This window comes from Amblyomma americanum, chromosome 2, assembly GCF_052857255.1.
Source record: "Amblyomma americanum isolate KBUSLIRL-KWMA chromosome 2, ASM5285725v1, whole genome shotgun sequence".
Taxonomy (NCBI): Eukaryota; Metazoa; Arthropoda; class Arachnida; order Ixodida; family Ixodidae; genus Amblyomma; species Amblyomma americanum.
Window position 1 is genome coordinate 119,317,203 of NC_135498.1, and position 24,581 is coordinate 119,341,783.

The 24,581-nt window shown below is 46.6% G+C and overlaps 1 long non-coding RNA gene across 2 annotated transcripts; it reads right to left on the reverse strand.

The window, feature by feature from the left end:
- Positions 1 to 15,146: 15,146 nt before the first annotated feature.
- LOC144119024 (uncharacterized) lies at positions 15,147 to 22,545 on the reverse strand. 2 transcript variants are annotated; one of them, XR_013312232.1, is made up of 4 exons: positions 22,458 to 22,545; positions 20,906 to 21,039; positions 17,759 to 17,914; positions 15,147 to 15,361 (listed from the first exon to the last, which is right to left on the reverse strand). It is a non-coding gene; the product is annotated as an uncharacterized LOC144119024 (long non-coding RNA). The 2 variants fall into 2 exon arrangements; XR_013312231.1 differs by having other exon boundaries at positions 17,759 to 17,930.
- Positions 22,546 to 24,581: the final 2,036 nt, after the last annotated feature.

Here is a 24,581-nt window from a genome sequence, read left to right on the forward strand (position 1 = left end):
GGCGTGGCACCAGTGGATATCTGAAGACGATTACTGTTTGCCCGCGCCCTGGCGCCTCGCATTCAACCGAATGCTTTGGCGTTAATTATTTATATCTGAATTTCACACGTAACTGGACTCGCAAATATTACAGCGTACAAACGTACCGTCGGAAGAGCACCCTTTTTCATTTTTTTTAGGGAGGGGGTGGGAGAATTACCGTCTGCTCAAATTTAATGTCACTAATATTTTGAGCTTATTTTCTAAACAGGTGCCGTGGTGGCACTGTAAGCAATGCATTTACTGGGCAGAAGTTTATTTTATGTTGTGTTGGCACAAGGTTAATGATTGTCGTTGTGCTGTGGTGCCATGTTCAAACAAAACACATAATTGTACACTCTCTTTGAAGAATGTCTAATGAGGTAATAAATTACTGAGCAGCGAGTATGCACTGTGGTAAATGCGACGAACGTTACTGAATTACTTCACACTTGTCATGTTCTGTTGCCGTTAGTGATTACGTATGCCTTGGTGTCTGCTGCTTTCCAGTGTAGGGGTCGAGAGGCATGTCGAGCTCCACTTAGCAGCTCGTTTTCCTTCCACTCTCTACTGGCCAACGTGGTAAAATAAACTCAACATAATGCGTGATTGCTCAGACCTAGATTAGACTACCATTTCACTTATTTACTCTCAGGGCCAATTGGCATCGAAGAGAGGAGAGCGACTAACATAAATACATGTGTAGGCAGATTATTTAAAATGATTATACACAGCAGACTTGAAGGCATTGGATGCAGTGGTGGACATGACGAAGGCAGAGAAGATGTGACAGCTGGAAACGTAGAAAAGTGGAGATCTGCGGCAGTTTGTACACAACATAAGGTGAACGCCAGCAAAAAAATAAGAAGGCGCTGAAGACTGAGGCCAGCGTTAAAACTGTAGTTTAACAGAGGAAAGCACCTCCCAGCAAGCCAAAATGTGCACATGCAAGCAGTTATGTGAACACAGAACATAGAAAATGAAACTCCTTTTTGGACAGAAGGAAAGCTAAGGCACATTGCTTATTGTGATGTTGCTTAAAAAGTTGATGTCTAGTTGTTGCCCTTCATATCTGGTCCTTCCACACCCAGCAACTGAAATGCCATCAAAAAGGAGCATCTCCAATCACTCTAATTGCATGGGAGGTACACATCGCCAGATGTCAGAGGCTTGGCGTCTCATCTTGCAGACTAGCTAGTTTGGCAGATTTAAACTTTACCGCATGGTAGAGGCATGCGGTAGCCTTGAAGGGGAGTATTTCATAAGTGTTACAGCATATTGTACAGTGCTGGCATGCTTCATTATTTACATCACAGTAATATGCTAGCACAGGCTGGAAAGTTTGTAAGTGAACAGAAAAAAACAATGTTCATGCCATATCTTAGCCACATTCTTAGTATTGTATAAAAAGTGCAAATAAGGAATTCCTCATTTTTTGTCAGCTTTTTCTTTCTGTGCATTGATTTTTGCAAGTTAGCAAGGTTCTACAGTCTTGTGTGCGTATCGGCTGGCCCCTTGTTTGTCAAAGGTACCGAGTACACAATGGGTCGTGTCAGTGCAGGCTAAGTAAACGATGGATAGAAAATTCGTGCTTTCAGAGTATTTCCAGAAAAAACTGCTATTATTTCCTACTCAGGATGGGGGAACAGCATCGATGGTGGACATCCTTCTTGTCACTGCAGCAATTATGGCTGCTCGCTGCTTTTTGGTGGCGTTTCATTTATCTGCAGGAAGAGCAGGCATGAATGGGCGGCAATAGGTACCTACTAAATTAAACATTGCATTGAGCAATATGTTGTTGTGTCAGTGCTTTTGTTATCCATGAAGGAGTTGGTGTTTTTGATTAATGGTTGTGTAGCAAAGATGTAACTGCTACATTGCACTGCATTCACAGATTTGTTTGCCCATGCTTTTGGTTTACTCAGTTGTTTATTTCCTTACCAAATGGCAGATGGAAATTCGGCTTTCAACTTGTGCACTTTCATCATGTTTGCAATGTACTTTCAGCTGGTATTCAGTTTCACTTTGGAGAAGTTGTCCAACCATTGTCTGTGTCTAATTGTTTTCTAACAGTTGACCTCATTACGCAGCATTTCTCACAAAATGTTGCAGTAACATTTTTATTAAATGTTACTCTATTATGTGGCTAGTAATGTAGCGAAAAACATTTTCATCAAGTGAGCTTTTAACATTATAGCAAATTAAGGCCTTTGTTATTTAACGTTGCTCACAATTTGTACCAATCACTCAACCTTGAAGCAACGTAATGCGTTATCACCCTTCCTCGGCTCTTCATTGTGTTAATCACATTAGACATGCTCACGGTCGTTCGCCATGCTAGTTTGCGGACATTGTTGGCTAAGAGTAAACCTGACAAATAAAAAATTGGACGTCATGTGATTCCTATAGTCCGCGGGCCAGCAGTTTATCGTGTAAAAGTGGCGTCACATCATAAGCATCTTCTGTTTTTGCTGCCTTTAAGCAAGTTATTAGTGCGGTTGGTGCAACACATAGTCGATGGGGTCAACCGTCCTGTCGTGTTAAGTTTTGATCCCTTAAATTGAATGTTTAGTATTTTTCCCTGCAACGACTACAGAGGAACACGGACGTTTCCTTCAATACTGGACTGAATATACGGTCATTCCCTACGTTTCATTGAAAGCAGAAGTGGTTCTGTATTTATAACGTACATAGTCTACGTTATAGGTACGGAATTTTTTTACAGTGTATGCTGGTGTTCGTGGCATCGGGTTTGTCGAGAACTATGTGCCGACGAACTAAGACTGCGACTTGAGCCCCGCGCGTTTCGGCAAGGCTCCTGGCAGCGCATCTACGTGGTTTGCCACTCCGCGCGTCCGTTTCGTGCGTCCGTTTCACCGTACGTAGCAGAGCGATTTGTCTAACGGGCCAGCCGTCGCGCCGAACGGGCGATGGCATTCCGTGGCTCCCTCGCAGTGCTCCAACACGCTGTAGCATTCAACTCTTAAAGGCGAGGCTTAAGCGTCCTACATTTTTTTTTTACAATGTGAATATGAGGCGACTGGGACGAAGAATTTTGCAGTCCACCAAGTCCACGAAGCTTCGGCCCTTCAGTGATAAGGGCACTCGACTGCTGCGCCAGAGTACACGCGATCGATCCAGTCGGCTGAGGCAGCGTTTCGATAGAGCTTAACCGCAAACGCGCCAGTGTGTTGTGCGTTGTCAGTGGAGATTATGTAGTCCCAGAGGGTCGAAATGATTCCGGAGCCCTCCTCTACGGCACCTCTTTGTTTTTTCACTCCATCCTTTATCCCTTCACTCACGCCTCGGTTCAGGTGTCCACGCACACATGTGAGGAAGTTACTGCGTCATTCCCTGTCTTCAAAAGTGTAAATTGTAAATTGGTTATTGGAGAAAGGAAATGACGGAGTAGCTCACATCTCGGCGCCTCGGCGGACACCTGAACCGCACCGTAAGTGAAGGGATTAAGGAGGAACTGACAGAAAAAAGGAAGAAATAGGTTCGTAGTGGAGGGCTCCGGAATAATTTCGAGTACCTTTGGATCTTTGACGTGCACTGACCAATTTTTGAAGCGAAAAGCTTTACTATGCTAGTCAACACCGCGCTTCGCGCGAGCCGCCGCATGTCAGAGCACGAGTGACGTCACGCACAACGCAAGTGGCCTCCGCCGACTTCGTCGCGTGACCTTTCGCCGCTGCCGCACGTGACGTCCCGCGCGGCGCAGGTGGCCACTGCCGCGCGCTATGCGCCATCGTTTGACGTTCGCGGCAAGCGTGTGTTCATCGCGGAGGCCGACTCTATAACCGCTTGCCAGTAATATAACCGCGACTGTATAACCGCTTGACTATATGACCGTGGGCTAAACGGCTGTGCAACCGCCCAGTCTAACCCTTTCGCCTTCATCATGCAGATTCTTCTGGTCATCGTTGGCGTGGCCATTTCCGCCCTGCTGTCTGCGCGCCCTGGAACCGCAGTGCTTCTCAAGTATGCTGATGCCGGAAAAAGCAACAGCCCCTGCTGCAATCCTACAGTCATGATTTCGCCATTTTCCGGAACGCCCCTCGGGCAACACTGGACACTACCGTATCTCTGGCAAGCGAAACTGCGAGCGACATCACCAGTGGAAGCTATAAAGAAGCAGCGTCCATCCGCGCCGCTCTGTGGGCTCGGCGGCTGTGCAACCGCACAGTCTAACCTTTTCGCCTTCATCATGCAGGTTGGTAATTTCTACAGCCTATTTGCTAAGAAAACTATCTATTATCTCTTGCTACAGCTACCGAGCCCACAGAGATGTATCTTGATTAGTATTGAATGGGGTCATGTTGTTCGATCATTCTTAGTTTTGGCTGGGGATATTGAATCTAACCCGGGGCCTGATTTTGAAACCGTGCATGCTGAGCTAAAGAAACTGTCTACCGGGCAATCTACACTTCTCTCCGAAATACAAGGCATGAAAAATCAACTTACGGCTACCGACGCGACAATCGCTGACGTATTAGCACGCATGTGTGCCCTTGAGGCAAAACAACTTATCATTGAGATTCAGTCGCGACTTGACTCGATGGAGACAGCGACAACGCAAATGTGCGCTCAGATAAAGAAGCTTGAAGCTCATGTTGATGACGCTGAGCACCGCTCACGTCGGAACAATGTAAAATTTTATGCAGTCCTGACACTAATCCTGCAGAAACTTACGCACAATCTGAGGAAGCTGTAATCAGTCTTTGTTCCGGTACTCTGCATATAACAGTTGATCTAATCGATATTGAGCGCGCGCATCGCCTCGGCCGTCACACACCTGGCAAAATAAGACCAATTATCGTCAAATTTCACACCCACAAAACGAAGCTGAATATTCTGTTCAGTGGAAAATAATTCAAAGAACAGGATACAGCGCCGGTGATGACTTCTCGCCTGCTGTTAGGAAGGCTCAAAAGCAACTTATCACCTTTGCAAAAAGAAAATCTACGGCTTATATGCTGTGTTACAAAACCTTGTTTATCGGCCGCGCACGATACGTTTATGACGACTGCTCGGAAACCATCAAAGAAATGCTATATAGCACCCACCTAGGAAAAGCGCCCCACAGCATCACTCCTGGCCCGCGTCTCGACTATCACCTCAGTCCACATTTTCTTTTTCCGTAGTTTTCACGAACATCCGCAGTTTTATTCCAAAGGGGGAAGAAATATCCAGTCTTCGCTCATCCAATAGCAACATCCTCGTAATAACCGAAAGCTTGCTAACTCACGAAATAAATGACAGTGAAATCCTGGCAGACTTATCGCACTGTAAGCTTTTCCGTAAGGATCGTCAGGGGTGTCATGGCGGAGGAGTGCTCATTGGGTTTTCTAATAATTTACCATTTTCAGTCGTTTCCATTTCTTCTGATCTCGAAATAATGTGGCTTTTCTGCCGTTGTCATCCTCAGTCTGTACTTCTTGGTGTTTGTTACAGGCCCCCGCACAGTACCCCGAACTTCTTAGAGAAGCTTAATAACTTGCTGTGTGAAATTACTGCTAAATATCAAAAGTCACATATACTTCTCTTTGGTGATTTTAATTTTTTTGGACTTTGACTGCAACACTAACACTATTACAGCATCAGGCACGGTTTAAGCCAAGAATTTCATACAAGTCTACCTGTACATTAGCCTTACACAAGTTATCCCGGCTGCAACAAGAATAACACAAACTAGCGCTAACGTTTTCGACTTACTACTCGTCAGCTATCCCGAAAGTGTTCAGTCGGTTACGATTCTTCCTAAAATAAGCCATCACGAAGTAGTTCATACCAATATAGCATTAGCTCCGCTTCGGAGCCATACCTTCAAAAAGACGATCCGTTTGTACGACAAGGGTGACTATACAGATATCAATCGTGAACTGGATGCCTTCTTTGAATCTTTCCACACTTATTTCCATAGTCGGTCTATCGAAGAAAATTGGCCGAAATTCAAGAAAAAAACTATTGAACTAACTGATCAGTTCAATCCTAGGTTCACCTTCCGAGAGAATTCTCAGAAGCCATGGTTCACTAAAACACTTAAACGTCTGGTGAATCGAAAGAAGCGTCTTTTTCGCGCAGCCAAAACACAAACTAACCAGACGGCCTGGGATAAGTATCACGCTGCTGAAAAGGCATATAATTCTACTGCGATGAACGCTACACGTTCCTTTTTTAACAAGGACTTGCCTAAAATTCTACACACTAATCCTCGGAAATTCTGGGACATTATCAACCCAAAACAGAAACGCGATGTCAGTATCACAAATGAAGCGGGTTATGTACTTAGTCATTTCTATCAGTGTTCACTAATGAATCTGATGTGCCATTTCCTATGCTAAACACTTTTCTTGATGATTCCATGTCTCCTGTTGAATTTAAAACTTCTGGAATCCTGTCAGTAACCGATAAAATGAAACTTTCATCTTCTGTCGGTTTAGATAATATCAGCGCCAAATTTCGTAAGGATGCTAAACCCACCAGTGCCAGATATTTATGCTTGTTATTTCAGCAGTCACTCTCTTCTGGCCAACTTCCTCAAGATTGGAAAAATAGGAAGGTCATTCCAGTCTTCAAATCCGGTAATACAAATTCTCCATTAAATTATCGCCCCATTTATTTTATAAGTGTACCTTGCAAGCTCATGGAAAACATCATATTCTCCCATAAAATTGCCTACTTGGATGGGAACAATTTTTTTCATCCTGCGTAGCACGGGTTAAGGAAAGGCTTTTCTTGCGATACTAAACTAGCCCTCTTTATCCATGACTTGCATGCCAACCTAGATCTTAACCTACAAACTGACGCTATATTTCTTGATTTTAAAAAAGCTTTCGACAAAGTTGTTCACAAAGGCCTGTTACACAAGTTACCTCACCTTAACATCGATCCTAATGTTGTTGAATGGATTAAAGAATTCCTAACTAACCGCACTCAGTCCGCCTTTGTAAATGAACACACTTCCAGATTCCTTCCTGTAACATCTGGCGTTCCTTAAGGTTCCGTACTAGGTCCCCTTCTATTTTTAATATACATAAATCATTTGCCCTCGCATGTTTCCTGTCAAATTCTCATGTTTGCTGACGATTGTGTTCTTTATCAAACAGTTAATAACACCTCTGATCAATTATCCCTCCAAAACAACCTTAACAAGATTCAGGATTGGTGTAAAATCTGGCTAATGAAACATAACCCTCAGAAATGCAACGTACTCTCTTTTCATCGTTGCCGTAACCCGCTCGTGTCCTTCTATCATATCGACTCCGTTCCTGTGCTGCCAGTAGAATCATACAAATATTTAGGCGTGACTTTGTGCGCTGACCTCTCCTGGAAAAAGCATATAAATAACATCATTTCTTCAGCTAACAGGTCCGTTGGTTTTCTAAAACGTCATCTTCGTGATGCGCCCGTGGATGTTAAGTTATTAGCTTACGAATCACTTGTGAAATCAAAATTAGAATATGCTTCACCCATTTGGAACCCACATCAAGCTTATTTGACCAACGCATTAGAACTTTTGCAAAACCGCGCCATAATATTTATTCGTTCTTCATACCATTACATCATGAGTGTTACATATCTGAAATCGCTTTCAGGCATTCAGCCACTCGATCTGCACCGCCGCACAGCCAGTCTTTTATTATTCCATAAGTTTCTTTACAGCCAACTACGAACTGCGCCCTACATGGTCCTTCCGGCACGCATATCTCACCGCACTCTGCATCAACTACAGATCACCCATCCACGTTCACGCACTGTCACCTTCGCAGCTTCATTTTTTTCTCACACCGCCGCGGACTGAATTGGTCTTCCCGCTGACATTGCAGCGATAACCTGACCCGCGAACTTCGCGCGTAGAGCCTACAGCTATTTGTCATCATAACGCATGATTACTTGCTATCGCATAAAACGTTTTACCCACCGCTTATGTAATGCCCCTAAAAAGGGGTTTTTAAGGAAACAAATTGATTGATTGATTCCCAGAGAATAGGCGTGCATATTCAACTTGGAAGGAGAAGAGAGTGATACTGCGGATACATAACTGCTACCACGGGAGTTGGCTGAAAAAGAGTGAAGGAACGAAAATGGCCTGGCTTAGCTTATGGTTAAGCCTAGGATGCGAAGCATACGTCGCTTGGCAAGCCGTACGTCTTGTTCTTCTCCCGTTTCCGTGGCTCTTTGTAACTTGCGCTTTGCGGTCTGGCGAGCCACCCTCTCCCTGGCCGACATCTCGCTGCTCAACTGACTCATCGAGTGCGTCGCCTTTTATACAATTGCGTGATGTCAGTATCTCCTAGCGGTAGGAGCGGGAGTTAGTCCGCCGGCGGAGGCTGCGCGTCCGCAAGCGAGCGCACGAGTTGAGCCCCAGCTTTCACAGCTGTTGTGACGTCATATCACGTGGTGCGCCGATGTAGGTCAAGTGGTAGCTACGCTGCCGCGCGCGGCGCAGCAAGGAAGAGCTCGGTTGTGCGGCTAGTATGCTTCGCATAAAAGGCTGGAAGCTCAGCGAGCGTCCGACACCTAAGCAACGAGAAGAACGTCTGTCTGTCTGTTACTGCCAGGAAGGAAGAAAGAAAAGTGCACCGGCCTGCTCACTGGCTCAAGCCGAGCCACACTCACTACCACGTGCATATAGAGGAGAGTTGAAAAATGGAATTGAAAGACAGGATAGTAAAGACGAGCTAAAGACAAGGCCGATCCCGGAGGTAGTGCAATACCGGGCCAACCGGTGGAGGGAGTGAAGCATCCTTCAAACTCTCCGCCACATTTCCAAAAATAAGTCAAACTTGGACCCGTAACAGATACACCACGGGTCCGGACAATCGCCTAAGAACGTCTTGCTAAACGACGCAGCAAAGCCGAGTCTGAAACGCGAGAAGTACTACAGGCATGTCTCGCTAAACGGCATGATTCTCTCTCTCTCTCTCTCTCGCTCCGAGGTGTCCACCGAGATATGTGAGACGGTTACTGTGCCATTCACTGTAGTCAATATCCAAACAAAGCAAGTGAGACGACGGCGTTCATAGAGTTCATTGGCGTTGACAACTTTGCAAAGGCCGTTCATTTCCACGAAAAGAAAGGAGCACAACCGGCTCCGTATAATGAAAATGATAGCCTATAGGAAAGATGTGGCGCCCGTGTTCTGTGCGACTCAAGATCCACAGGTGGTCTAAATTATTAAGCAGTACTACACTACGGCAACTCTCTATTTCTTCTTTCACTACCACTTTCCTCCTTTCTCTTATGGTGCGGTTGGGGTGTCTAAGGAGATTAGACAATGTTTGCGCCGTTTCCTTTCCTGAAACAACCTATTTTTCAAAGGCCGATTTTCATTGTACAGCACACGGCTGTTAATTTTTTTTTTTTTGCTGTGCGTCGACTACATGGCTAAGCAAAATGAAGAGTAGCAATAATATCTCCGCTTCGCTTAAATCTCAGATTTTAATTTGACATTGATTAAAACTTCGATGCAACGCCGCCAGTACACAATCAGAGTTGAAAACAAGCAAGGGTTCCATTTATACTTTGAATTTGTTGAGCGGACGCCTCTTACGGGACCGCTGATTTTTTGTGTGCTGATTGCATTAGCTAGCGGTACCTAATCAAGTAAACACCGGCTCCATTTGCGCTATGGTGTCCCTCTGTATCACGTACACGAGCTTGATCATGTTGATGTTCGGCACCACTTGGCTTTGTAACCAATTGTCTCAGCCAGGTATATTGTGTGCTGCCAAGTACCCTCGTTTGTACGAATTGATTGCTGGTGTGGCGGTCAGACTTCTCTTTTTGTATTTAATGAGCGTACGTAGCTATGGCTAGCCAGCCCGTCTTCATAAACATCACTATTTAAATTCACCTCGCAAATATGGCGCGATAGTTTTAAAGTGTTCGTGCGATCGCAAGGGTATTTCTTGGCGCACCATTACGCAGATATCGGCAGGATTTCACGAGGCATCACAAGCTGCTGTATTACATGTCATCGCACGTAATCCGAGCCGCTAATTAGTGGCCCTTAAAACTAAGTTTTCCTTTAGCGTCATTGTGCACGTTGCTGTGGGACGTGCTTGTACAAATCCACTGTTTATCTTCCTGAACGAACATCCTCATTGGTGAAGAAGTTGTGCCTGGCTCCCTTTTGAAGAGACTCCGGTTCACTTCCGCTCGACAACCCTTTAAAGCGAAAGATTTACCACGGCCGCCCAATTGCAACGCACTTGGTGCCATTGGGCGGCGGTGGCTTTACTCTCCACGCGGCTCCCATTTCGCTGCGTCTCTACGAATGACGTTGAAGAGGAGGAGCGGAGGTCGCACCACGTGACTCGCAGCAGCTGCAGTCACTCGCTCCAACGCCGTCGCGGCGGTTGCGCGCCGCCTATCCACCGTCTCGCTATGGACGAGGCAAGTCAGCTGGAGCCGACGTCCTCGAGAGTGGCTACTCGCAGACTCCGGACCGAGTCTGATCACCCGGTCGACACTACCAGCTGGTCGAGGGATTTAGCGATCGGTAAGGAGCGTAAACGCGCTAAACGGCCATCCGAAAGGAACGAAAGGCGGAAGCTTCGCCTGGTTCGACGGCGAGCGAAAGATGCCGAATGAAGACAGCAACGAGCCTTGTTCGCAGCCGCGGCGGAGACTGGTGAGACTCTGGAAGCGAGTTCTCACAGTGCGGAGCCCGCAACGACCCACGCGGTCCGTCTGCCTGTCAGACTGTGCTTCGGCCCCAAGAACCTTAGAAAATGACCTCACATGTAATCCGTGCTTTCGCTTGCATAGCTAGGGTTAGCTGAGCTAAGCCGACCCATTTTTTTTTCTTTGCTGCGTGCCTGTTTTTCTACGTCACTACACCCATTCCACGAATTTGAATTTCCCAGTTGCTCCAATGCCGGGTTTTCGTGAGAACGAGACCATTAACATTTTTGCTTTAAGCGGTAATGTGTTGTTAGTCAGCACCTATACGTCTTCTAAAATCAAGAAGGATTGATATCGGTCATATTTTATTGCAGTTGACAGGCGTAAATGTATTTCATTTATTTTCGTAATGCTGCTTACTAGTAGTAACAACTAGCTCTGCTTGCAATCCACTTTGTGGGATAACTTACGCTGACTCTATAAAACCCAGTTAGACGGCTGTACCTCTAGATTGCCGTAGACATCTCAATGGCACCGTGAAGGGGGTAAATTGGAAAAGAACTGCATGTAAGTTCGCTCCGTCTCCGTTGACACCGAACACAGATCAGTGGACGCGATCTTGCTCTACGTTTCCTTCGCCTACAAACCACAGATGAGGAGGCAACCCCGTGGAACCCTCACCTCGTAAATGGCAGGGAGGCCGTGACAACGCTCGACGCAATGTTGCAGGACGCCACCAATGAGGACCATCTCGACGTCGCCGCCTACCTGTACTTCACTCTAAGCACGAATACGCCTATATGAGAGTTAAAGGCAGTATGCTTCCTAGGAAACTAAGCATAGGTAAAAACCAGATATGTGGGTTAAGAGACAAGGAGGGCAATGTCATTAGCAATATGGATAAGATAGTTAAAGTAGCCGAAGAGTTCTACACAAATCTTTACAGCAGCCAATGCGATCAGAACGTTAATGATAAAGACAGTAGCACACACCATTGCGGCATCCCGCCAGTAATGATAAAGGAAGTAAAAAAAGCATTAGCAACAGTGCAGAGGGGGAAAAGCAGCTCGCTAGGATCAGGTAGCTGCAGATCTCTTGAACTACGGAGGGAAGATTCTGCTACAACGGCTATCCACCCTGTATACGCAATGTCTTACGACCTCGACCGTACCACAAGCTTTAAAGCATGCAAACATTATACGAAAGGAGACGCCAAGGACTTGAAAAAATTACCGACCGATCAGCTTACTGTTCGTTGTCTACTAGGTATTTACTAAGGCAATCACAAATAGAGTCAGGACAACCTCAGACTTTAATCAACAAACTTATCAGGCAGGCTTTAGTAAAGGATATTCAATAACAGATCATATTCACACTATAAATAAGGGGATAGAGAAATGTACAAAATATAAACAACCCCTACATATATCATTCATTGATTACGAGAAAGCACTTGACAAAGTGGAAACCTCAGCACTCCTACAGGCATTGCATTATCAGGGCATATAAGAGCCTTATGTAAAAATACTGGAAAATATATACTAGAACTGCACACCTACCATAGTCCTCCATAAAGTGAGCAATTAAATTCCGATAAGGAAGGGCGTCAGGCAAGGAGACACGATCTCGCTGATGCTATTCACCACCTGTTTGCAGTTGGTATTACGAGGCCCGAATAGAGATCAGCTGTGGATAAGAGTTAATGAAGAATACCTAAATAATCTGCGATTCGCTAATGACATTGCCTTGCCGAGTCACTCAGGAGATGAAGTGCAAATCATGATCAATGAGTTACATAGAGCAGAAAGGTGGGTCTAAAAATTAACCTGCAGAAAACCAATGTAATGTTCAACAGTCTAGCAAGGAAACAGCAGTTCACAATTCGCAGCGAGGTGCAGCAAGTGGTAAAGAATCTACTTAGGCAGGTAGTGGCAGCTTATCCGCATCACGAGAGGGAAATAACTAGAAGGGTAAGAATTGGGTGCAGCGCATACGGGAGGTTTTCTCAAATCATGAATAGCAGATTACCAATATGCCTCAAGAGATAAGTGTACAACAGCTGTACCTCAACCGTACTCTCCTACGGGGCGGAAACGTGGAGGCTAATGAAAACGGGTCAGCTTTATTTAAGGACGACGCAGCGAGCCATGGAAAGAACAATGATAGGTGAATAAGCTATGAGTCCGGAAGCGGGCTTAGTGGGTAAGGGAACAAACGCGTCTTAATTACATCCTAGTCGAAATCAATAGGGAAAAATGGGCTTGGGCAGGGCATGCACTGCGACGGCAAGATGACCGCTGGTCCTTAAATGTAACGAAGTGGATTCCAAGAAAAGGCAAGCGTAGCAGAGGGAGGCAGAAAGTTAGGCGGCAGGATGAGATTATGAGGCTTGCAGGCATTGGGTAGGCGCAGCTGGGAAAGGAGAGGGTTAATTGGAGAGACATGGGAGAGGCCTTTGTCCTGCAGTGGGTGTATTGATGATGACGAAGCTGCGCTCTAGAGCACTCCCTTTTATAATGGGAGTGTGCTTGAGGACACCCGACTACAATTCAGCACCATTATGTTTATATCGTGCAGACCGCGGAGGAACCACGACGTCATTCCTGGTTGAGCACTCGAGACGAGTAGCGCACCGACCATTGACATTACAATCTTCGTCGGCGCCACGCAGAATACAAGCCAGCTGACCGAGTCTGAGTTTCGACATCCATTTGTCACGGTGGACTCAGTGAAAACGCTTTCACCGCTACTGCGGGCCGTACAAGATGATTCGCCTGCTATGTCAGCGGGACTCTCAAGTTGTTCTTGATGGAGTGACGTAATTCGAGCGACGCCGAACCCGAGGAGAAGTTGTGCGCGCCGTGGGTCGAAAGCCATTTTATGAGCGCTTATGTAACCATGCGTTCAAGCTCATGCACTTTATTTCAAGGCGAAAGCTTTTTATGTTCCATTGATTCAAAGCTGCTAGTTGTCAGCGTCTGAGCACAAAAGATCGGAGAGCCATGGGAATGGCAAGAAGTTCGGAAAGATAGAGAAAGAGGCAACTTTGTTTCCCACAGGTGCCGCGAACCAGGGTAGATGGGTCCTGTGTGGCCCCCAGGTGGGGGCGACTTACTGGGCCCATGAAATGAGTGAAAGTTGCGTGGTCTTATCTGGCTGGTTGAGGAGTTGGTCCTAGCATTCCACAGAGGGAGCTGGCAGGAAGGCACTTGGGGAGGGTTATTTTCGCATCCCCAGAGGATGCGCGCATGAGTGGCGGACGATCCGTTCTGTCAATTTGGGCATGTGGGGTCGTATTTCCCAGTGGTGATCAGTGGTAGTGATGAGTGGCTGAGAAATAAGAGCGTCTGATTTCTTCGAAGCAGGGTGGCTTATGTTCGTTCGAGGCCGGGTTTGAGAGGTGGGAAAGGGTGTCACGTCTTTTTATGAACATGGGTTATATCGGCACAAGTCTGGGGGGATTCAGCAAGTGCTCCAGGATGCGTGGCGCGGCCGCCGGGATTGTTAACCCTCGGGCAAGTCGGCCGGTCCCTTCCTTACCAGCCTGTTATGCGTCAGTGGTGTAGGCAGGGGCTTATTATTTTTCAATTTTTTTAGGTTGCCCAAACCTCATATATGTGCCTTCGTTACCACAGTTGACCTCATGGGCGGGTACCTAGATTAGGTTTATTTTGTGGTCGGGAGTGCAGCCGCGCAGAATGCTTTAGGCGGAAATGAAGATGCAGCCTGCCGATTAGTTTAGTATTGCTCGTTTTCAGTCACCGAGAACTGTGCGCGTACAGCGGTCAGCGATAGCCAGCGCTATCGCTTCTGCTGCGGCGGGGGAGGGGGCGCACACCGCGGCGGCGGAGATAAGTGTAGATCGCGGCGTGGTTGCACGGACCACGTAGGTTGCACCTTGCCTTTCCGCGTCCGTTTGTGTAGTGTGTTCGTGGGAAATTTAGAAATCATCCAGTTCTTGGGCTTCGCATGTGGCAAAAAAAAGGCGGGTATGAGGCTGGTAGTGGAGTGGGAATCGTCTGGAGCAACTTCGGAGCGAGGACGCATTACCGCACTGTAAACCAAGTTACAGACTTAAGGGTGCATTACAGTGTCTGTAACTAACACCCTTCAAAAAGGATAACTTTAGGTAGCAAAGCCTCCTTATACAGGGGACTTTTCTCACAACTCCGCCCTTCTTTACCCGATGTATTGGAAGGTGGTTTACGTAACTTGCACTCTAATATAATGGGTGTACCAGTCACACTTCACATTTAACACCCTTTTCAATTTTTCACTTTTATGCCGCGTTATTCATTTTAATCTTTCCACTATATTTTGAGTAGCAATGTGAAGCTGTTCAATATATTGCATTTTATCAGTTGACATTTTAGCCATCCACACATGTAGTATGTGCTAGAGACAATAGCTTGCCTTTTGCTTTGCATTATGAATGCCCAGAACATGAGAAGAGCATTCAAGAAAGGTCAGACACATTACACTGCATGCTCCGGCAAATATTTATTGATGTGAACCAGCAAAGGCAACAGGGTGCATACTTACAAACCATCAGACAATGCACTTTTACTCAGTCACATAAACATCCAGAAATTGGAGTTCGAATATGAAACAAAAGTTGCAGGCTCCTGGTTTGTAGCTCCTGTCGAACACGCAGTACGCACCCGTAAATGCATTTGCACTCTTGACAGCATCACCGACATGTTCTCTCCTGTAAAAAAAAAGTAAAAGTTGCACTTTCTACAAATGATAGCTTTGGTGCCATGTACTAGTTGTCAAATTTAGGGCAGTGCAAGTTGTCACAAGGGGCTTGAAAAAAATTGTTTGGACACTTTAAAAGCACTAAAAGATTACTCGAGTTCTCCATGCCAAATCTAGGTCAATCTCCCATGCCATATTTGTAAAGCAGAATGTCATAATACTAGAAAACACCGCCTTCCATATATAAAGAATTGTTGACCTCATGATGTGACAGACAAAAAGAAAGAGAACATGGCAAACGGATGTCAAACTGGTGCCTCAAGTTTGTTTTCTAAGCAGTTATTTCTGCTTTACATATGTCTATCGTTCAACTCTTCTGATAATTTCCTTGCTTCTTTTCTTTTGACTGTACTCCATTGATTTTTTATTTAGCTAAAGAGAGAAAGGGGTTGAGAAGGAAAGGCAGCCACACCTACTTGGGTGGACATAGTGTAGGGCCATGGTTTCCATGAAGGCATAAAGCCAGCAGTGGTCAATCCTGTTCCATCTGCCGTACCCTACAATGTCATGCTAGAATTTCCAAGCGGATCATCTACAACTTCATGAGAATCAGTTGATGCCACTAGCGGGGGGGGATGGACAAAACCATCAGCGCTTTCCACTTATCTCGCGCCTTTCCGACCCGCTGACATGTGTTGCACGACCTTACCAAACGCTCCATGTCCTTAAAACATCCAGACAATAGTATTCCTGTAAAAGCCTCTGGTTTGTTTTCCTGATTCTCAGGTTGTATGACCACGAATTGCCATGGAAAAGTCGTAGTAAGTCTTGTCGGTACTTCTGCGAAACGACTAATTAGTCTCGCCTCACCCCACGACTATTCTTGTAGCATTTAGGTAGTTTTCCTGAAACTGCGGCTTCGGTTGTAAGCGTACCGAAAGGGCCCTAAATTACCACTGTCGCGATAGGCAAGCATACGCTTTGTTCTTCCACTACCTGTCAGACCATACACATTTTTCTGCGTAATCGGATGGTGACGCATACAACAGATGGACAACATCCATCGTTGCAGCTGAGTTGCTTCCCGTTCACTAGCAGGCTATGCGAGTGAAGTCGCAACAACTTCATGTTTTCATCGCAGTTCTGACATACGGGAGCGCAACCTTTTCTTTTTCACAGTTCACTGCTATGTCACCCTGCTCATTGCATCTGTAGCAAGAGAGCGGCCTCCTAGCCTGAAACGAGACTTTTTCTTTCTTCGCTTTGGCCACTTTTGCACCGTTCTCATTGTCCTCCTTTTTTTGAGCTTTATCGGAAGAAACTTTTTCTTTCGTCTTTCTCAACTGTAGAGTTCCCAAAGTGCCACTCGTGATGGTAAAGCATACTTCTCCCGAAAATACGGGTCATATCAACTCTAGTGTTGTTAAACAGCTGGCGCGAAGCGAACTCCTCAATGTGTTCTGTAGCTTTGGTAGCAAACACTACATTGTCACGGTCCAGTAGCCAATTTCTTTCCTCTTCATAGAGGCAGTTGTAAAACTGCTCCAACAACATCCTCTCCACAAGAGCCTGTCGGTCACTATAGGACCCGGTGCGCTTAAACCATTCGACCAAGTTAGTTTGCAGCTTGTACAAAAAAATCGGGGTGGCTCTTGTCCCTCGACTTCTTAGCTCCCCAAAATCACTGCGTGAACGATTCTGCGCTAAGTATACATTCGTAGAAGGCGAGCCTTGACGTTCTCGTAGTTGTCCGCGCCCTCCTTGCTCAGCCGCGCGACAACCTCCGATGCCTCGCAGGGCAGTACAGTCAGTAGCCTTTGATACTAATTCTATCAACTGAAGGACAGTTGGCCGCACGTTCGTCCAAAATTTGCTAGATAGAGACAGATATCCCCTGACACCACATATGGCTGCATGTTCCTAGACATCTTGAACTCTACCTCCTCGTTGAGAAGCGGTGCCGCTTGCTGGAGACAATTGCCCGACCTCTTGCTCAACTCTACTTCTGACTTACGAAGCTCTATTGCCCGTTCCTATTTTTTTCTTGATTCTCTCTTTCACGCTCACGCCTTTTCTGCTGTCTGAGCTGCTCTTCCATTTTTTTGTTCAATGATGTTCCACGCCTCACTGAGTTCCTCATCATCTGCCCCCAAATCAGTGATTGCCTGAATAATCATGGGTTTTCGTGCAAAAGACTTTTGTATCGATCCCCAATTCCTCATACAAAAGCAACAGATCCGGCTCCTGCAGCTTTTGTAGGTCCACTATGCTTCTGAGTCTAGGCTATTTCCAGAACAACTATGCCAAAATACCAACCCTCGATGATTTAAGCACATGTCTCTACCAGTTCTAAATTTTAACCCTCTTTTAGAATCTGGTCCACATCAGAGGAAAGCCAAGCATTCACCCACACATGTGATCATGTCCTGAGACAGCTGCTCTCTCGTTGGCTGACCGTTGTTGCCGCTTGTAGGTTCCGATCTCACCGCTGGTCACCAGTTTTCGTGGTGCAGGGGCTCACTCGAACCCGGGCGCCTTCGGGTAGCGTGTCCGAGTCTTCGGGCTGAGGAAATATGGAACTTGAAGTTTGGGAAAATGAAAAATAAGCGGGTTTACTGGCACTTTGAAGAAACCTTTACATAATTGTATAATTTACATAATTTATAAAAGAGCAAACAGTCAAATGGTAAAAGTCCATAGCGTCGAGCGACTGGATAAGCCTTGTCGTCAGGGCCCAGAGCTATCGTTCGCACTCAGGTCGCCTGTTAAATATCCCTGTCAAATATCCCTCCACAAGTCGGCGGCCAATTAAACACGTGGCACTGATCGATAGAATTACACAGCACATAGCACGCCGAGGCACTCGTGGGAATGGGCGAAGAGGATTCGAGGGTCCGCTGCTACCTCACTCAGAAGAGCGGGACGTCTCTGTGTCACCACTTCGCGCACATTTGCGTGCGCTCCCAAACACCCTTAGAGCGTGTGGGGGTAGCGGTCTCGGTCACAGAGGAGATGTCCTGGACTCAGCGTGGCAAGCTCAGCCGGAGGCCAGCTACCAAGTGACAAGGGGGTTGGTCGTTTGGTGCCTGGCTTTCGCCGGTCGCAAGCCAGAGAATGGGTCGGAGCCAAAGGTTCCCAAAACAAAACAGTTTATACAGCTAAGAGACGATACAGAGGAATTTACAATCACTCGTACTAGCACAAAGTAATTTACAAACACAATGCAACTCATGCAAAGGCACAATCGAGAGAGATTACAATTTCACAGAACCTTTGCACCTAAAGTGCACTAACACGGAGAGAGACAAACACAATTTGTTCACCGGGCACTGCGACAGTCCGACGACCTGAGGAGCACGACGGAGCCGATCCGCAGACTGGCGGACGTTGCCTCGCTGGTCCGTGGCTGAGCGGTGGTCTCCCGGGAGTCGAGCGGGAGCGCTTCTCGGAAGCTTAAACGGCGGCTCGGGATAACAGACAGCGGTTGCAGCCCCTCATTTATAGGCGCAGCCCGCCTCTGTTCTTCGCGCTAAGGCAGGCGCGCACATACAGGCAGTATAAATTGCACAACCTCCTTCTCCTTCTCGTGCCGGGAGCGCGACCCCATTGGTCGAGCGCGGACACCGTCTTCCAGACATTTCTGGTTCCATCTCGCGTGCGATGATGCCAGAGCGAGAGTGAAGAGGAGAGGGTGCCACTTTAGTGGGGAGAAGGTCACGCCCTCTCCGTCGACAACGAGCAGAAACTTCGACATTCTTGAGAAATCGACGCCGGGCGTGGCTGTGATTACTTTGGCGTGCCGCCGGCGAGCTGGGTGAGAAGCGTACGCAAGGTTTACGCGCTCTCCAGGGGTCCTTCCCCGCTGTTTTTTTTTATTTTACCGCGCGCGGGCGTGATTGCGTACGCGCAGCGCGGTTTTTTTCGAATATGCGCCGAATTTTGCGACACTCTGTCAAAAACAGGTGATTCATGCGGGTGCCACGGTCACTGCAGCGGCGGGCCGCAGGTCGGCTCCTGTCAGTCAATGCTAAACACTGGAAGGCATCGTGCCCTCTTCCCTCTGTTGTCTAGTCCATCGTTAATGACGTCTCGCGGCGAACCAGACAAAGGGTAGGCCATCTCCTTCCCCTCCATACCAGCGTGGGAAAGATTCCGCAGCTAGGTTCCCAGAGACAGCCTTTTTTTTCGCAGGGTAAACGAGGGGTCCATAGACGTGTCCTCAGCAGGGTTGTAACAATGCCAATGAACTGCGTTCATATTGGCCTTTCAAACACATGCTCTGATATGCAGGTACTTGCAGAATTTCGTTTGAACTGCACTGAAAGGCACAGCTCTAATTCGATGAAATTGATTGGTACTAGAGCAACTGGCATAGCCACACACTGCTAGAAAAAGGTAGTAAAAAGGTGGTGACGGCTGCTGTTACTACCTTTTTTTAACAGTTGCTACCTTTTTACTACCTTCTTACGACCCCGATGAAAAAGGAGGTAGTAAAAATGCAGTAAGTACGACTGTTACTACCTTTGTACTACGTCATTACTACCTCATCGAAAGCAGAGGTAGTAATTACGGCTGCTACTCGTATGACACCATCCGGAACAAAAGTTGGCGAATATACAATTGGAGGTATATATGTTAACGGTTCGAATCTCCGTCAAGAGCTAGACTCCAACCTGAGAGTCGTATGGTATATGCAGTGGGAAGTCGTATGACACCACCAGCAGCAGTGTACAAAAAACGGTTACGTAAAATTTCGATACGAAATTCTAGAGAAATCGCTGCCAGTGGTATGCTCCCACTCCTCGCGCTCCTGGTCACATGGGCAGCGCCCACCTACGCGTTAGTAATGGGCTAGTGCGATTGTAGTTTTTTTCATTACTTTTGGTTTTGTCGAAGCCATATAAGAGCTCTGCTTCTAGCACTGGAGTAATATTTTTGCAAAGCAAAGTTTTGCAGCGATGAGGCAGTGCCTGCGTCTTACCCAGCATTCAGATTAGAGGTTGCTTTAAATGCTGTCTAGAGGTAAACTTGGCAATGGCAGTTGCTGTCTCTGCCTTCGAAGGTATTAAATGAAATTAATGTCTAGTCGCTGTTACTACCTTCAGAGGTAGTAAATGCTAGTAATTGTAGCTCCTGTTGCTACCTAGTAACCATTACTACGTTGCAGTTACTACCTGCAGTTACTACCTAGGTAGTAACATATGTGAAAAGCAGTACTACCCTGAAAGTTAATAACTACAACTACCTTTTTGTTGAGAGTGCATAGTCATGGCAGCCAGTGCTACTTAATTGCTGTGATGGCATTAGTGTGGTAGCTAAGCAAACAAGGAGTCCATTGCAGAATGTAATAAAATCAAGTGTATAGATACCAAAAAGGAATGGGAAAATTATTGTAGCGCAGTGACATTCTGTAGTGCTCTTTAATTTTGCGGCGCCAATCATACAATTAAAAATTTTCCAGAATTCCAGGGTCCCAGCTTCTTTTTATGCTGTATTTTTCATCACAATGCAGTAACAACCACTTGACAAGCTGTAGTTCTAAATGCACACCTACCTGGAATGTTTTCGAATTGTGGAAGAGAATGTTCACGACCCCTCCTGTGTTGAATTAATTGGGGTTGTTCCTCACCATACCCTCATGCAAGCCATCCAGGTTCGGGTAGGGGGAAATCTTTGCCATCATCTGCACTGAAAAGAAAACAATCATAAGTTAAGAAAAAGCAGTGAAATACAACAATATTTTTTAATAACTGCAACAGTAGCAAATGGCATTGATGCAGATTTGCGCAGTCCGCAAGGTTTATGAAGGGTGCTTTTTGCCTATAGAATGAATTCTCGTAAATTGAACAATACTACTTCTGCGCAAAAAAAAATAGAGGAGAGGAAAATTGTCAGCTGTACATTTGTTTTTCTAGCAACACTGACACTGCACCCTAACAGATGGGCCAAACTAAATATTTTTAATGTGGGAAAGAAATCAGAATTTTCAAATGAGCACCAGGCACATAAAGGGAACTACCAAAAATTAAAATAAATAAAAACATGAAAAAGCAGCCCTCTAGGTCTCCATTTAAAGTAAAGAAAATATGTGTAGCAGCCTGGAATACCTGACATCATAAAATTAAATGGCATTTCCGGAAACCACTTAATGTGTGATCGGTCAGAACCTGAAATGATGTATTATTTTGTTTTGTTTTTGAGGACTGCCTTGTGCGCCTTCTGTAAATGCACAAAATTCTGATCCCTTACTCATGCACTTGTTTTTTTGTGCTTGCATTCAGCAGTAATCAATTCTAACGTAACCTGCTGCATACAGTTCTCAATGGTGACTCTCAGTAAGCGACTTTCATGCCTGTAAAAGCAATGGAAAGCGGCTAAGGAAAACAAACCAAAATTACTGAGCACCGGACAAACATCATCACTTGGAATAATCGGCAGATACGGCCTCAAAACACACGATGGATACTCCAAGTCAGGAATTGTGCGATCGTGAAATTTGACATATTCATCAAAATTATTGTCTGGGCACCTGCACAGAAAATTGGAATCTCATGAAAATTACACTGTAACCGAAGGTATTCAGACATATACAAGTACGTTGGCAAAGCCTTAAATAAAATGAAACGTGGACATTTCCATGTAACAGCCACAAAGCAGTCGCAGATAACTGAAAATGCCAGACAGCTCGCACACATAACACTGGAAAGCTCTCTGGCACAAACTACTTCCATTCCTCGTACCATATAAATGGCAGACTCCGCGTAGCACATTATGCAACGCCAAACAGACCTAGCGGCGCAAACGGCCGACGACTACCGGCATGGCAAGAACGTGTCGTCGCACGCTGAGGGCGGAGCGGTTCTCCGACGGCAAGCGGTGCCGGTGAACGAGTCAGCAGCACGAAGCAATGGCGGGGTCGTAGTTTATGAGAAAGCAGATAAGCGGCGCCGGTAGCGGCGGCGCGACGCCGCCATTACGGAATAAGATTCGTGCACATGCATTTTAAGCCCTGCAGCGACGAACGAGTAACGAAAGCAAAAGCTGCGCACTTTTTTTCCTGGCACTGTGAAATAGAGGCCATAATGCATTTCTACATCACACCTCACCTGGAACGTGTCGCTCCCAAAGTGCATTTCAACACATGGCAGAGTGCAAGCACTGGCGGCGGCTCTCAAGCTGCGCAGTTTGTGCTCGTTCGCACTCAACTTTTATCGGACCCAACGTTGCGAACAGGTGCGTCGCCGATGTCATTTTCCGGCACTGTTTGTAGAGACAGGGCAGTATCCTCGCAGGTAGCACGAGGGAACACACATAATCTGTCGCACCGGCTACACGTGCAGCTTTCTGTGCGCGCGAACTTCACACAACCAGATATGGATACTGATGAGGCCCGTTTCATATGCTGCGACTGGACCGAAAATATCCGGTGTAGTCGGTGAGGCCGCAGTGCGATTTTCGGTCAGTGCTTTCACATGCCACACCGACACAACGAATTCGGTCGGAGGAACAGACAAGGTCCCTTGAAGTTTGCATAGACAACCCATTATTAACCTCTACAGAAACATCACACAGATTGTGTTGATGATTGATTTTATGACTAGCGTATTTTTAGATGCAAGGCATTATTCCGTATGTTTTCATTAGAATAAACAGTTTTGCTTCCACCGCGGTAAGAGCTCCCACGTGACCGCACGTCGCACGCCGTCTCTGCGCTCCCCATTGGTCAGTCGCAGAGCGAACACACCGACGCTGCGGCTGAATACCAACCGGACGGAACTCGATCGTAAGCCGTCTGCGACTAGACCGACGGCTCTCCTCAGTCGCAGACCGACAGAATTTGCAGTGTCGCAGGCGAAAATCGCATGCATGCGACATTGTCCTGAGTCTATTTTGTTGAAAACGAGTGAAGTCATGCCTAGACGGTGCAGTGGTTACAAAACTCTTTTACATGATTTCGTGACTAATTACAATTTATATTTTGAATCTCGGTTTTTAAAGACTCTTTTGGATGTATAATATCACTGTGAGCAGGATCCGGCAAGGACGGCAAACAGAGAAGTCGAAACTGCGGAGCTTCTGTCTCCTCTGTTATGAGCATGCGCAGACACAAGCGTTTGCGGGTCGGTAGGCTGTAAACGCTGATTGGTCAAAAAAGTGACGTCACGCCTGTAACGTCATGGTCACGTGACGTTTAATGACGTCATGTCCGGTTGAAGACAGACATATTTTCCCTAGATTTTTCTCGGAATTCCCCACGTTTTTGACACCATGCGCGGGATAAAAAACGCATCTTTACCTCCACCCCACCCAGTTCGACCACTTTGCCGAGCGGGGTGCAATTGAAAAACCCTTGCCTAAATGCTCCTGCCATTCACGTTTGCCCCGCACCCTCCCACGACACATTCCCGAACTCGGATGTTTTGTCGCCTTTTTTATTTTTATTTTGTGTTTGTGTTTGCATGTACAGTGCACGTGTCTCTACTTAAGCAAACTGCGCCGCTGATTCCGCATTCACTATTCCTGCCGAAGAGGCTCCAGGGAAATGTCCTGCCCTGTTTGCGTTTTATTCTGTTTATTTGTTTACTCGTTTTGGCCAGCGGCACGCGAGTACATGCATCTCCGCGAATCCGCCACCGTCTGTTTCTGTACTCGCCGCCGCTCTGCCTTGAGGGGCGCCTGTCACATATATTAAGGAGCCTAAATCAAATTTTAAAGGGAAAAGGTGTGAAGAAGACGACGCGAATTAACCGACGAATAAAGAAAAGGAAGAAGAAGCATTCGGTGAGGTGGAGGGAGATGATTTGTGGAGAAGCATTCGGTGAGATGGAGAGAGATGATTGGTGGAGAAGAGAAGAAGACGACGACAAGGCATACGTGGACTAACACCGAGGCTATAAAAGGGCGAGACAGAGCGAGGCCCGGTGGAGAACAGCAGAGAAGCAGAGGCTCCGGCGGGTCAGGGACACTTTGGCTGGAAGAGAGCGACGCCGGCTATTGCTCCGGTGAGCTCGCGTGCTACGACATCGCATCGTGGACTACCTGCCGTGCCTGAGCCCGTTCCGGGGAGTCAAAAGAGGACGCTACCACCTGCTACGGCCAGGGGTGTCTCCTGTGCTGTTGCCACCCATCCGGGTGGTGCCCCCAACGCGAACAACACCGGCATCACCTCCACGGGCGCATGGACCTGGAGCTTATACGACGCAGCCAGCGACCGCGCCACCAAAGCCAAC